The sequence below is a fragment of the Palaemon carinicauda genome, chromosome 10 (genome assembly GCF_036898095.1).
Source record: "Palaemon carinicauda isolate YSFRI2023 chromosome 10, ASM3689809v2, whole genome shotgun sequence".
In the NCBI taxonomy this organism is placed as follows: domain Eukaryota; kingdom Metazoa; phylum Arthropoda; class Malacostraca; order Decapoda; family Palaemonidae; genus Palaemon; species Palaemon carinicauda.
The window spans coordinates 122,177,783-122,193,200 of record NC_090734.1 but is presented as its reverse complement, the minus strand read 5'-3'; the positions used below and the strand labels follow the sequence as shown (position 1 = coordinate 122,193,200).

The window sequence follows — 15,418 nt, the reverse complement described above, 5'->3', positions numbered from 1 at the left end:
AGCATCCTGGTTTTCCAACTATGGTTGTAGCTTAGCATGTTATAATAATAAAAATAATAATAATGATAATAATAATAATAATATGTTTTTCATTTGTTTGTATATATACCCAAGTTTCACTAAATTTGTTATAGATGCCCCTAGAAAATTATGAATAATTAACCTATATGATTGATAGAAATAATTTGATTGAGTTGAAATGGAATTCGACAATGCTATGCCAAAACAGGTCAATACAAAGGCAATACATTTAAATTTTTTAAACCCTTCAACATAACCGTTTCCCTAGCACTTGTTCCACAAATTTGGAAAACTATGTTTGCAAATGTTTCAGAATTAGGTAGGATCATTGAGAGAGAAATTAATATCATGGAAATGACAGCTTCTATTATTGTGATTATTATACTGCACATAGATGCTAAAATTCCATTCTCAAGTGATGCATTCCTTAATGAACTCTGAAAGGAAATTAGTTATTTTGAGTACTATGTGCAATTTTGTTTTTAATTATAAAACGTTCAGCATAGACTTTAATGTGCAGAAATGTTCATTCGTTTTAATAGCTCCAGATTTTTTATGCATAACATTCGTATAAGTCGTTAATATAAATCTAATTTCCTTTGCAGTATTCCCCTACTGTTTATGCTTGAGAGATTTGTCGTGGAGGGAAACTAAGTAGGATTAAAACACGCTCTGAAAATCTTAATTGAAAGAAAATAATTGAGTGTGTAATTTATTACGATAGTTTATTATAGAATTATAGCACAGACTTATAGTTAGCTTCTATGTAGAAGCCTTTAGTATAACCATAAAATGACCTTTTTATATTGAAATGTTATAGAGAGAAATTTGTAAATGTGCATGAGAAAAAATATGAATTGAATTTTATCTTTAAGGAATCGTATCAATGGTATGCGGCATGTAAACATACAGACCTATATGTTCAAATTTGCATAATTTTTTTATAATATATACATATTTATACTGTATGTATATATATATATATATATATATATATATAATATATATATGTATGTATCTGTATTTATTTATATATATATATATATATATATATATATATATATATATATATATATATATATATAAATATATAGAAACATATATGTATATATACATGTATGTACCTATTATCTATCTATATATATCTATCCATCTATCTATATATGCATACATATATATATATATATATATATATATATATATATATATATATATATATATATATATATGAGGTAATATAAGTTTTGAAATATTGATTATAATTTTTAAAGAACGTAATATCTAAATTGACTTATGTTTCCATCCGCAGATGTGCAAATGAGCTTGAAAAGAACATCTATTTGGATGTCTCTCTCCCCACTTTTCGGGCAATTAAAGTAAGTAAGTTTAGGAAATTTTAGCCATTATTTACCTTAGTATATACGTTGTTATATTTGTCTTATTTTCTGTTATGCATATATATTTATATATTGTATGTGTATGAAGGAATCTATGCATATATATATATATATATATATATATATATATATATATATATATATATACATACATATATATATATATATATATATATATATATATATATATGTGTGTGTATATATATATATATACACATGTTTATATTGTTTTAGCTATCAATAATATAAAAACTAGAAGGATAACAACAATATACTGGACATAACTTTCTTATTTCATGAGTTGAAATGAAAAAAAATAAGAGGAAATCCAATGAGCTATAGAATTAAAAACCATGAAGCTCTCTCTCTCTCTCTCTCTCTCTCTCTCTCTCTCTCTCTCTCTCTCTCTCTCTCTCTCTCTCTTCTGTCTGTCCATAAATAATAAAAGAGTATCGGAAGGGAGGGAAACAGACGTTGCGAGAGAATTCTAGTGCAGGATTGTTGATTGAGAGAAGCCACTTCTTATTTAAATAGGAATAAATGATATTCAAGTATCTTGGGGTAGCAAAGAAGAAGTAGTGTCTCTACAAGTAAATCAGAAGTCAAAATTGTAGTCAAAAGTTCAAACTTGCAGAAAATGTGGTTATGTTGAACAGAATGACATAAGTCTTTATAGTTTATATATAAAATATCTGTTTTAATGTTGTTAATGCTTTAAAATATTTTATTTTAATTGTTCATTAGTTCTTATATCGTTTATTTGTTTCCTTATTTCCTTTCCTCACTGGGCTATTTTTCCCTGTTGCAGCCCTTGGGCTTACAGTATCGTGCTTTTCCAACTAGGGTTGTAGCTTAGCTAGTAATAATAATAATAATAATAATAATAATAATAATAATAATAATAATAATAATAATAATAAATCAATGATGGTGATGCATTGGCAAACGAGAAATGATCTAGTGATGGAGTAAGAATTGGTGCATTAGTTAGTTAAAGTACTGATGGAATATACAAGAAGAGGTATTCGAACCGTATGTTATTATTATTATTATTATTATTATTATTATTATTATTATTATTATTATTATTATTATTATCATTATTATTATTATTATTTCTAGCTAAGCTACAACCCCAGCTGGAAAATCATGATGCTATAAGCATAGAATATTTTAGATCAAATTTCCTCAAAGTAAATATTCTGGCAATTTACGGAATATTTATAAGCTTGAGTAATTGCAAATTACAGTATATAGAGTAGGAATTGTGGATATTTGTACTCGGTCTACTTATGACTGACGAATATCAAATAAGATATTTACTAATGTGAGAAAATAATTATATTTCAGTGTCAGCATATATTGTATGGAGTTTGTAGAAATCAAAGAAATGAATGTTCAGAGAACAATAAGAAATATTTTGTTGGAGTAGTTCAAAGTTTTAGAAGCAGCAACAACAGTAATCAAGAGTATTGAATGCAAGGGGGCCCTTTTCATAAGGAAATTGTATTGACAATAAAAAAATTTCTAACTCATTATTTAATTAAAAAAGTGGTTAGCCTTATTTCTTCTCACATCAATTCAGTTGATAATGAACCTCTTAGTGTTGTGTAACTTCGCCACCCATAAGTGTAAATATTAGTAGTTTAATAGGAACAATATATACTGTAGAGAAGAGAAATAAGAAAGGCTATACTCGCTTTAGATGCATTTCAATGACATTTAATGCCTCAACTAAAGGTCATAGAAACAGATCTAGAAAGTGTCGGTGAAAATCTCACGGGACGAAGTATAGGATAAGTGACTGTGTCAAAGGCAATGCCACAACTATAAAAGGTTCAAAGGAGGTAAGAGTTTGGTGCCTTATTTAGCCTGGAATCAACAACAACATAGTTCCATTATTCTGTATAACTATGATAATAATATTAACCCGAACAATGATTTTAATGGCGAATGTACATTATAACCATTTTTTATTCATTGTTCTTTGTGACCTTCGTTGCTCTTAAATGTTAACAACAACAACAAATTACAGTAGAGATGATATGATATATAATTTTTGTCGGTGTGTTGTTCCATTACTGTGATTTAAAGTTTAATGTAGACCTTTTTATTTTCAATGCGGGATGAAAGGGGGTTACTTATTTAAGTTATTCATTCGATGCAGTAGTACTCGGGGTCTCTTTTCCTAACTTGCTTAATGTCCTCTAATTTGACAAATTTCTGCCAGCATTCTGGGCCGGGACGAAGTTACCTGATGAAATTATTTTCTAACGTAATAATTCCTCGCTTTCCATTTTCTTTCCTTTTGTGCCGTGTAATATATATTTAAACACGTATCTTTTAGTCTAGTGTACTAGATACAAGTAGGTACAATTTGATTCCTATCATTAGATTAGGCTGGGTTTGGGCCAGAGTACTTCAGACATTTTTAGTGGACCTATTATTTCCCCTTTTTAAATTTATTATAGTAAGAAAATATTGTTTTCGTTTTATTGTGTAATTTTGTAGAAGAATTTATCGTAATCAATACGATATAATATATGCTCTATTTTTGATATTTCATGTAGGAGTTAAAACCAAAGTTCATTCATATAGCTTTATAAAACAAGGGGTTTCACATTTCACTCTTAAAGTGTTTGAATTTAATATAAATAAACCCATTTTCCCTGGAACCTTAATCAAATATAAGTCAAAGAAAAGAATTATCACTTTAGGGCTAGAAAACAAATACCATGTTAAAAATCTAGAAGAAAATATCAAGGAAGAGCTAGTCCCCCCGAAGGTAGCATAGCGCGTAATGGAAGAATAAACTTATTACCAGTACTGTATTAGGAAATGGAATACCTATGCATTTGAATTTGAATAAGAAATGATCTGGCAATGTTAGAAACGTTCAAAACTTAATCCTCACTTTTATTGGAACAGATACGTCTGAAATAATAGGAAACATAACTAATTCGGTAACTTGTTTTACCTACAAATGTTCCATTATTATTATTACTTGCTAAGTTACAACCCTAGTTGGAAAAGCAGGTTGCTATAAGCCCAGGGAGCCGAAAAGGGAAAATAGCACAGTGAGGAAAGGAAACAAGGAAAAATTAAATATTTTGAGAACAGTAACAACATTGAAATAGATATGTCCTATATAAACTATAAAAAACTTAACAAAACATGAGAAAGAGAAATTGGATAGAATAGTGTGCCCAAGTGTACCCTCAAGCAAGAGAACTCTATCCTAAGATAGTGAAAGACCATGGTACAAAGGTTATGGCACTACCCAAGACTAGAGAACAATGGTTTGATTTTGGAGTGTCCTCCTAGAAGAGGTGCTTACCATAGCTAAAGAATCTCTTCTACCCTTACCAAGAGGAAAGTGGCCACTGAACAATTATAGTGCAGTAGTTAGACACTTGGGTGGAGAAGAATTGTTTGGTAATCTCAGTGTTGCCAGGTGTATGAGGACATAGAAGAATCTGTAAAGAATATGCCAGACTATTCGGTGTATGTGTAGTCAAAGGGAAAGTGGCCCGTAACCAGACGTTTGTTACATAATATATATTGTGGCAACGTAACTGTTATTTTTTAACAGTTAGGCAAGGTGAATGCAACCGAGTTTATTCAACAAGACAATGAGCTTATATACAGGTAGTTGAGAGTAAGAATGATACAAAATTCAAACAATACAAAACATTAGATGGTAAGTTAAAACATGTCTATATTAACAGTAAGGGGGAGAGTGCGAGATAACAGTGCGGGGGAGAGTGAGGGATAACCAAAAAAAAAAAAAGCAATACCATTACAGTGTACCAGCGTGTATGGAACACATACAGTACATGGGTCCCCCCTAAAAGAAGACATATGTGTGAGATAGGCCGCCCTGCTCTTGAGAGGTACACTGTAGGTGGGTTAGTGGAGGCCCAGTTTAATCGTCCACACATTTCTTCGCAGCAGCCCTGAATATGTATTGGTCGTAGCAAAACTGCAGCTGGTGGGCGCGAGTGGCTGGAGAGGTCGTTAGTTTGGGCTCAAGCAAGTGGTGGCATTTCTGGGTGGTGGGCAACTTTGTCGCCACTTTGGCATATCACAGGGCGGGCGTCTGTGTCTTACCGCATTCTCGTCAGCCTCAGTCAGTGGTGAGTAGCTATCCTCTTCATCAGGAGTGGAGGCGTTGATAAGAGATCTTGAAGATGGTGAAGTGGCTGTCTGTAAGGACGTCAACTTAGGACATCAGGTCCTTCAGGGGCAAGGTATCGACATTGGGAATGGCGGTGCATACAGGTTCGGGTAGGCGTCGTACCCAAAGTCCACAAAGTAGGTTCACTTCACAAGGAGAGCTGTCTGTGGCAGGTTGCAAGCCAGCGAAACTGGTAATTTCACTAAGGGCAAGCGAAGCCTTTTGGTCCCCCAATGGCTGTTAAGAGAGTTTAAAAAGCTTGGTTATATGGATGGCTGGGGCTGGTGGGTACTGTTCCAGAAGGTATTTTTTGGAGTCGTCATACTCTGTTGGGGTGTCTCCTTAGTTATAAAGCCAATCGGAGATTTCTAGGAACATGTCCTCGGGGATCGCCCTGAGGACATAGTATGCTTTGCTGCTTGAGCAAGTCATGCCCCTGATGCGAAACTGAACTTTGGCACGCTGGAATTAGACGAACGCTCCTCAACTAGCAAAGAGCGGCAGTTTCATCGAGGCTGTGTGTGTCGAAGAGTCCCTTTCGGTGGCAGCATTGTAAACAAGGGAGAGGCGGATGGGTGGGCGAAAAGGGCGGTGGCGAGTAGTCACTCCGGTCACCTATCTGGCAACGTTATTGTTAGGTTCTAACAGAGAGGCGCAGTGAATGCAACTGAGTTTATTCAACAGGACAACGAGTTTATATACAGATGATGAAGAGTAAGAATGAAAAAAAAAAATTCAAACAGTTACAAAACATGAGATAGCAAGCTTTAACAGGTTTATATTATCAGTGGGGGGGAGAGATAACCAAAAAAATAATACTGTTACAGTGTACGAGCGTGTATGAAACACGCACGGTACAATATTCTGATCCACATTCTCCCAATGATGTGATACTTGGCGTTATTACTTTCAAGGTTATTAGTTGTATAAGACTTTCCATTAAGGGAGTTTCTTATTTTACCCTCATAGTTAATTTCCTCTTCATTATAAAGGTTACATAAACTTTTCTTTTATCGATGTCAGTTGAGTGATATATTTGATTTTACTTTGATTTCTGTGTGAATTATATATATATATATATATATATATATATATATATATATATATATATATGTATATATATATATGTATATATATATATATATATATATATATATATATATACATATATATATACACACATATATATATATATATATATATGTATATATATATATGTATATATATATGTATATATATATATATATATGTATATATATATAATAGAACATCAGGATAGTCAATTAGAACTGGCCGATGTGTCTGTGGTAGTAAGGCAGCAGACGGTACTTTCTGGGCACTGCTGCCTTAGAAAAAAGACAATAGTTTAAGATATCCAAATGAGCTCTTAGTGGAAAATTGTGAGCTACTTGGGGGAGTAAATGATTCTCAATAGCTAATGAGCTTCTCTCTTTCAAAGCCAGTAGGGACCTCATATGGCCAGTCAGCTTTGTTTACCAGGAATGCTACGTCAGTGGAAGTAATGGTAAGACAGAATTACCATCCTAGAATGTGCCAATGGTTTTGGGAAAATGTATTTTCCTTCTAGATATAGGATAGCCTAGCATGGGTTGTGGACCCCTTTGTGGTAGGGAATGTCATGTATATAGTTTCAGGAAGATGACAACCATAATCTTGTGCTCATGTGGGAAGCCATTGCAAAAAAATGATAAGACTTGCCTCTCTTCATACTGTACAAATCAGTAAATAATTGTGGTTTTTGTAGTTCCATTCACTTTGCAAGAAGCTGAAAAAAAAGATGATAATAGTAAATAGAGTCGTACTAAATGTGTAGGGATTTAGTGTAGAATTCTACGAAATATATGATAGGTGATATTTTTAAAGGGAGAAAGATGCACTTAGTGGCCCTGTAGGATAAAGATAAAATGGCATTTTTTTGCAGTAGTGGTAAGGACAAAAAGTGGCTGTCTAGAGTAGCATAAGGATGTACACGTATATTTAGCAGGATACCTACACTTATTGGAAATAGTAGGCCGTATATCTGACATTTGAATTATGACTTGCTATAAAGGATGCAAGAGAGAGAGAGAGAGAGAGAGAGAGAGAGAGAGAGAGAGAGAGAGAGAGACTTAATGAAATGTGAGCTATGGGAACATTTAAAAAAAAAGATGATCATATAGACTGTTTCTAATGTTTAAACTTCACGAATCCATTAGATGTAACTGTGACTTGCCAAATGAGTCTTGGAAATGAGGTGCCGTTCTCTCCCGCTTCTTTCCCCAACTCCCTCCAGGTCCACCGAAATTTCTTATGTACGAGGTGTCACATAACCGTATCCAGACCCCTCCTAAGGTAATAAGAGGGGCCCTACAGACCCAGTTTTCTCCCCCACCCCCTTCAATGACTCGACGCCAGTGGAGCCTCTTGGACCATTTAACATTAAAGGCGGTAATTTAGTAATTGTGACGCCTCCATGAAAATAAAATATTATATAGATGGAGTGGAAGGAGGAAGAAAAAGTGAGATAAGGTCTTTTCCTCGAAGAAGCATCGAGAAGAGGGATTTTGGGATATCATCATCATTATGATTAAAAATGACAAATCTGTGCTCATGATATTACATAAATTATTATGTTTTCCGTCTAGGTATAGCAAAATAGATATGAAATAAAATAGAATTGACATCCATTTTACCTAGATAACTATGTCAATTATAAAACACTGATTTTGCTATTCGTCTCTTGAAAAAAATTTCACCCTGCTAGGCTAGAGTAGGAAGGGTTGGGGATCATTTGCTTTAAAAAATAACGAAGTATAATGTAAGAACTGGTGATTCTAAAAGGATTCATGGAAGATAGAAGGAAGAAAAGATAATGGCAGAACTATCTGCAGAATTTATTATGGCCACTTGAGACCCATGTTCTCTGCGCTGTAGGAGGGAGCTATTAAAACGGCGGACAAAGAAAAACGGACAAGTAAATTAACCATCGTGAAAAATTGCAAAAGCCAAGAGATGTTGGGATGATTTTTCGTCTCTTTTGGAAATGGCTTTACTAGATTCTCAGAATTCCTTTCGTGTATTATGCATAGCTGCACTTTACGAGATAGTTTTGGTAATTAGATATAGGCCTTACTAATTTGAGAAATGTAGGTCGGTGTTCATGTAGTTGATCTATTATGAAAAAGTATACAGATTTCTTATACTTTTAAGGGAGGGGGGGGGGGGATTCCAACACTTGTTTAACTATTTATGACACGCGATTCTTCTCACATCACTCTACCTTAATCTTGTTTAACACTTGGGTATTCATATATTATTTTCCTTGGTTTGCATTATTTCTGAGCTATTTAGCAAATCTGATTTTTCATTGGTTTCAATATTTTGGCTATTCTTATGTGTGTATGTATATATACATACATACATATATATACATATACATATATATATATATATATATATATATATATATATATATATATATATATATTACTAGCTAGGCTATAACCATAGTTGGAAAAGCCGGATGCTCTAAGCCGAAGGCCTCCAGCAAGAAAAAATAGCCCAGTCAAGAAAGGAAATAAGGAAATAATTAAACTATATGAAAAGTAATAAAGGATCAAAATAAAATATCTTAACAACAGTAACAACCTTATAACAGGTCTTTCATATATAAACTATAAAAAGAGACTCATGTCTGCCCGTCAACATCAAAACATTTGCTGCAAGTTTGAACTTTTCAAGTTCAACTACCCGATTAGGAAGATCATTCCACAATTTGGACATAGCTGGAATAAAACTTCTAGAATACTGTGTAGTATTAAGCCTCTTGATGGAAAAGGCCTGACTATTAGAGTTAACTGCTTACCTACCATGACAGACAGGGTGGTACTGACATGGAAAATCTGAATGCAAAGGATGGTTAGAATTATGAAAAATCTTATGCAACATGCATAACGAACTAATTGAACGTCGGTGCCAGAGATTGATATCCAGATCAGGAATTAGAAATTTAATAGACCGTAAGTTCCTGTCCAACAAATTAAGATGAGAATTAGCAGCAGATCAGACAGGAGTACAATACTCGAAACAAGGTAAAATGAAAGAATTAAAACATTCCTTCAATATAGATTGATCGCCAAAATCTTAAAAGACTTTCTCAATATGCGAGTTTTTCTGTGCAATTGAAGAAGACAGAGACCTAATGTGTTTCTGAAAAGTAAATTTGGTATTGAGAATCACACCTAAAATTTTAAAAGAGTCATACATAGTTAAAGAAACATTATCAAAGCTGCGATCCAGATGTTAAGGAACATCTTTTCTCGACCTACTTACGATCATACTTTGGGGTTTATTAGGATTCAACTTCATACCCCATAATTTGCACCATGCACTAATCTTAGCAAGATCTCTATTGAGGGATTCAGCAACCCCCAGATATACATTCAGGAGATGGAATTGATGCAAAGAGAGTAGCATCATCTGCATATGCAACCATGCTTGTTTTCAAGGCCAAACCATATTCATGTGTATATAGTATAAAAAGTAATGGGTCAAGAACACTACCTTGAGGAACAGTATATACCACATTCCTATATTCACTATGGTGCCCATCAACAACTCTTTGCGACTTATTACCTAGAAATTCCATAATGAGGCTAAGAAAAGACCCACCCACTCCCAACTATTTGAGTTTGATAACAAGGGTCTCATGATTAAAATGGTCAAAGGCAATACTAAAATCAAAACCAATCATACGAACTTCCTGACCATAATCAAGGGATTTCTGTACAGCATTTGGAGATTGTAAGAAGGGCATCTCATGTTCCAAGGCCTTTACGAAAGCCAAATTACAAACTAGGGAACAGATGATTGCTTTCTGCAAACTTAATTAAACGTTTTGCTAAAAGACATTCAGAAACTTTAGATAATATTGGTGGTAATGAGTTAGACTTCAACTACCAGAAACATTTACAATAATAGAGTAATATTACCAATTCTCCAACAATTGCTTAAAGCTTCTCTTCTTACGAATTTGTTCAAATAACACATCAGCTAAAAGGGTTGCCTATTCCTTTGGAACGTGAGTGACTGTGCCATCTGGTTTAAGTAAAGGAGGAACTGTCGTATCTACACCAGAAAGTTCAGATTTGAAGGCAGCCCACCACTTATGTTCCCGAGTTGTACCAGAAAGGGTTTCTTTTATGGTTAAATTGTATTCTTTTTTAATTGAAGCCTAAACTATCTGAACAAAAACTCTAAGCTGAGTATAGTTATTCCAAGTCAAATTTGATCTGTTACCCTTCCAAAAATGATATGCCGCCGGCTTCTCCAAATAAGCAAGTCTGCACTCATCATTGAACCGAGTTTTGTCTTTCACTCAGTACCTTAGCACACGAGAAGAGATACGTATTTCAATTATGTTGACTAGATTCTCATTCAAGGAACAACAGGATCAACACTACTATATATACAATTGTGACAAATTCATGCCCAAAATATTACTCAAAATACCATTCTAGTGTGCTTCAGATTTTATAAAAATCCTATATGAGTATGGAACATCAGGGGCAGGCTGCTCAGTCTCTACTACTAATGAAATCAAGGCTTGATCAGATGTCCCAGCTGGAGAACTAACCTCACTTGTTATAACAACACCAGGGGAGTCGGTGTAAACGAGGTCGAACATAAATAGATGTTATGCCTGCCACAAACTCTGATTACCCGAATCTCGTGGCATCTACATTCATAGCAGGACTAATGGGAGCAGTGTACTCAGACCTAATACAGTATACACCGCCATTCCCCTGGGCCTAATAATGGAATCATGTTTCAAAAATTGATAAAACCAATAGAATGTAGATAAAAAGTCGGAAAAATTGGTCAACATGGCTGAGACGATACACCATGCAAGGCTGAATACCCTCCAGAATAGCCACTTCAACTGAAGGGAGGACAGCAAAAGAAATAGATAGGGAGAAGACAATCTCTTGACAAACCACCAGTCTTCCATGGCCCTTCTATTCAGCCTGCCCAATGCACCATTTCAAAAGAAAAAAAAAAAAAAGTAAATGTGGCCGACTGTATCTTCAAGTAAGGGAACTCTAACCTAAGACAGTGGAAGAACATGGTGCAGAGGCTTTGGCACTACCCAAGACTAGAGAACAATGGTTTGATCTTGGAGTGTCCTACTCCTAGAAGAGCTGCTTACTATAGCTAAAGAGTCTCTTCTACCCTACCAAGAGAAAAGTTGTCACTGAACAATTATGTTGCAGTAGATAATCTCATCACTGAAGGAGAATTATTTGGTAATCTCGGTGTTGTCAGGTGTATAAAGGATAAAGGAGAATTTGTAAAGAATAGAACAAACTATTCTGTATGGGTAGGCAAAGGAAAAATAAGCCGTAACCAGAGAGAGGGTGGGGCAATGCATAGTCACATCATGCATTTACAACGCTCATTAGCAGCTAATTAATCCTTTCATAAGTCAACCTCGCTTTGTATAATCTCTGTTGTTTCCTTCAGATTATGACCATTCACTTGAGTAAATCTTTCCTTCCATCTGACGTGCAATTTTAACCTACATGTACTTCTTGCCTCCTACGAATTATAAATTTGTGAAATACCAATCAACCACCATTCTTCTCATATAATCAGACTTCTACCCCCGACACACAATGAACACTTTTTTTTCCCTCCATTTTAACATTTTGTTCTTTTTGTGTATCACCAAATTTGTCCTACACCACATATAGTATAAACTGTTAAAAATTTGCCGTAAAAAAAGACGGTTAAATCCTGTAATAAATGCTGCCAGGCATTTACCGTTTTAAAAAAGGATATGTTGACGTAAAGGGGTGATATTACGGTTACCAACCCGTAATAATAACAAAGTATGGTGAAATTACGATCGCCTCTATTTAAAGGAAATATGGCTGAGAACAGTATATTTTTACGGTGAATTTCCGATTGAAATTACAGTTTTCCCTAACAGTGTTCTTTGCATTATACTCATTACAACAGAAAGAATCCTTCTGGTTTCATATGTTTTTAAATCCCACACTACGCGTATAAAGTGTGATATGGCTCAACAGTTCCTTTACATTGCAATTTTTTTTTCCAGATGGCTTACCTCTCCTCACATCACTTTGCAGCCAAAACTAATGTATCTGCAAAAAGAGCTTTTTTGTTTACTGACAATTTTCCTTACTCAGTTCCCAACTAACTGATAAATTTGATAGAGCCTTACTTTATCCTGGATATACCTAAGTTTAATTTCATTAAAATATTTCGAAATTTGTCATTACATATTTTCCTTTGTAGGAGTACTGATTTTTACCTTTGAATTGATGATGTGATATGCTTATTAAAGAACTTAATTTTTTCCTTTATTCCTTACTAATTTCTATCATGATAATGTATTTCAGTACTATAGAGATTCATTGAAAATGAGAGAGAGAGAGAGAGAGAGAGAGAGAGATCTGATCCAATGATCCCGAGGCTTGACTGATGTGTGTTGTCCATCAGGTCGTAATGCCTCTGTATTATTACAGAGTCAGACCACCGGAAATTTGTCCTGCCTTTTTGACATATTTTTCGAAATGAATAAATTAACGACGTCAGTGTGAAAAAAATAGAATATATGGTGTCGAAAATGTTGTAGCGGAAAGGGGGTTTGGGTGTTGAGGGGGACAAAATTGCACCTTGTGATTTATAGGCCTGAAGCTGGCGACCTACTCTGATGTATGTAGCCGGTTGTGGGGGAAAAATATGGGTGCCGGTCAGGGCAACAACGTGGCTCTGTACGCGGGATTAATCGACACAGATTAGAAGCCGACAAAGTCATCAATCCCCAAAATAGCTTCATCATTGCACTGTTAAGATCAGAACTGCAAAAAAATTCTAGCCGAAACAAATGCTGGAAAGTTGGCTGGAACAACAGGCTGATTTAACGTTTTTCAGTTTCAAATTCAATTGTATTTTTTCCAAAACATTTTTTAGTATTTTGAGTGATATATATCTGTACTGACTGAATGTTGATAGATTAAGAAACGTATATTTTTGGATTGATTCTGAAAAGGGAACAAAACGTGGGCCGAGGTTTTTGTATTTGAAGAATTATTTACCTGATTTAGGTATTGGGCATATCATGCGAATATCTGATGTTTGGGTTATGCATTTGATACAAAAGCATAGAAAGCTTAAGCCTTATATTAAGGATGAATATTTTTGTAAGAGTAAGTGCACAAATTAATTTTGATATTGTATTTAAATATTTTTGTTAAAACCGGGAATTGCGGGATATATGTATCATCGCAAGTTTATTTTGATTCTGTATATGATTGGATTATTGTGATGGTATACAGATTAATGGAACTGTTGTGTGTCATGAAATGCAAGATATGAAGTATATTTTTTTCAAAAGTACTACGAAGCTGCCACTAGAAGTTTCTTTGTTAAACCATTCGTCCTTTTTCGCACTTAATGAGTCATATTTCGTACTCGTACATTTGCAGGTATTTGTAGTCTTTTTCCGAGTCCTTTTTCTTGCAAATGGCTTACTAAGACTGGAGCATTCCTCTCTCCACATATGACCTCACGTCATTATCCCTACAAATAAACAAATTGAAGATTTTGAGCTTTTTATTAGTTCCTCCAAATCTGGATGTTTAGTCATGTTACAATTTACGGTTCCATTTTATTTTACTTTTCCTTTATTTTGAAATTCATAACCGAAATTCATTCGTAGCCACACTAAACCCTTACATTTATTTTTAGATTAAATTTCTTTATTTTTCCAGTTGGTCTGGTGAACTGTTGAACGAACATTTACCTACACAATCTAAATTTAATTAATTTTAATCTCAACCAAATAATTCACCCCAGTCCCCCAGTATAAACATACTTTTCCTTGCTTTAAACCGTACCGGAAATTATAGTGTAACTTGCCGTGGAATTATATCCATTATCATTCTCAACTTAATTGGCTACATACATTTGTCATTACTGTTTTCTTTACTTATGCTTTCAATTTCTAATAATAAAACATAGAAGAAATACATTTATGAACTCGCTCCTACATCCCTCCTTACACCACAATTACGTCTGTGTTTACCCCATCAGACACGACTCATTGATCTTTTACCTTTATGAAAGTACCAATTCTTCTAATAATGTTGTACTAAGTATCTTAGCATTGAGTTGTCTATTTTTGCAGCTATTGTTATACGTTTTATAAAATATGCATAACCACATAAATTAGATTATGAAATTTTGTCATCTTTGGTGTTTTGAGCAACACCAAAACGGGTCATCGTAACTTATATTTTCGTTAAATGAAATATTTTGAAAATGTTTTACAGAGATACAGGATTTAGGCTCTTACTATGTTCAGGCTGGAGGTGTTGCAGGAAAGATTTTTTTTTTTTTTTTTCAGATCTGGTGCTATGTCGGTTTAGATGTTTTTGCAATAGCTTGTCTGGTGAAAACTAAAACCAAGCCACTTTTACATTGCAGGGTTTGTTGCTGTAGTAATCATTGGATTCTACGTGACAGATTTTCTAAAATGGTTTAACTTAATTGTGAGCTGATAGATAGGTCTGAAATACTTATAGTTAGTGAGGTATTATTCATGTTTGGAAAGAGACATAGTTCTGATGATTTCCATGAGACATAGGACAGCTATTTTAAGACTAGATTTCTGTTGCATTTTAGAAGATAGCTTAATTGGGTATAAAGTTTTAAATAGCATTATGACCTGTAATTTCATCTATTTTGATTGTTAGATAACTCAACATGAATTATTAAAGATCTCGAAGAGATTATT

The 15,418-nt window shown here is 34.1% G+C and overlaps 1 long non-coding RNA gene across 1 annotated transcript in view; it reads left to right on the top strand.

Moving 5' to 3' along the window:
• Nucleotides 1-15,418, top strand: part of LOC137648463 (uncharacterized) — a 735,573-nt gene that overhangs the window by 665,677 nt on the left and 54,478 nt on the right. The window contains exon 5 of the long non-coding RNA XR_011045626.1: nt 1,331-1,397. This is a non-coding gene — a long non-coding RNA (uncharacterized lncRNA). The remainder of the gene's footprint in view (nt 1-1,330; nt 1,398-15,418) is intronic.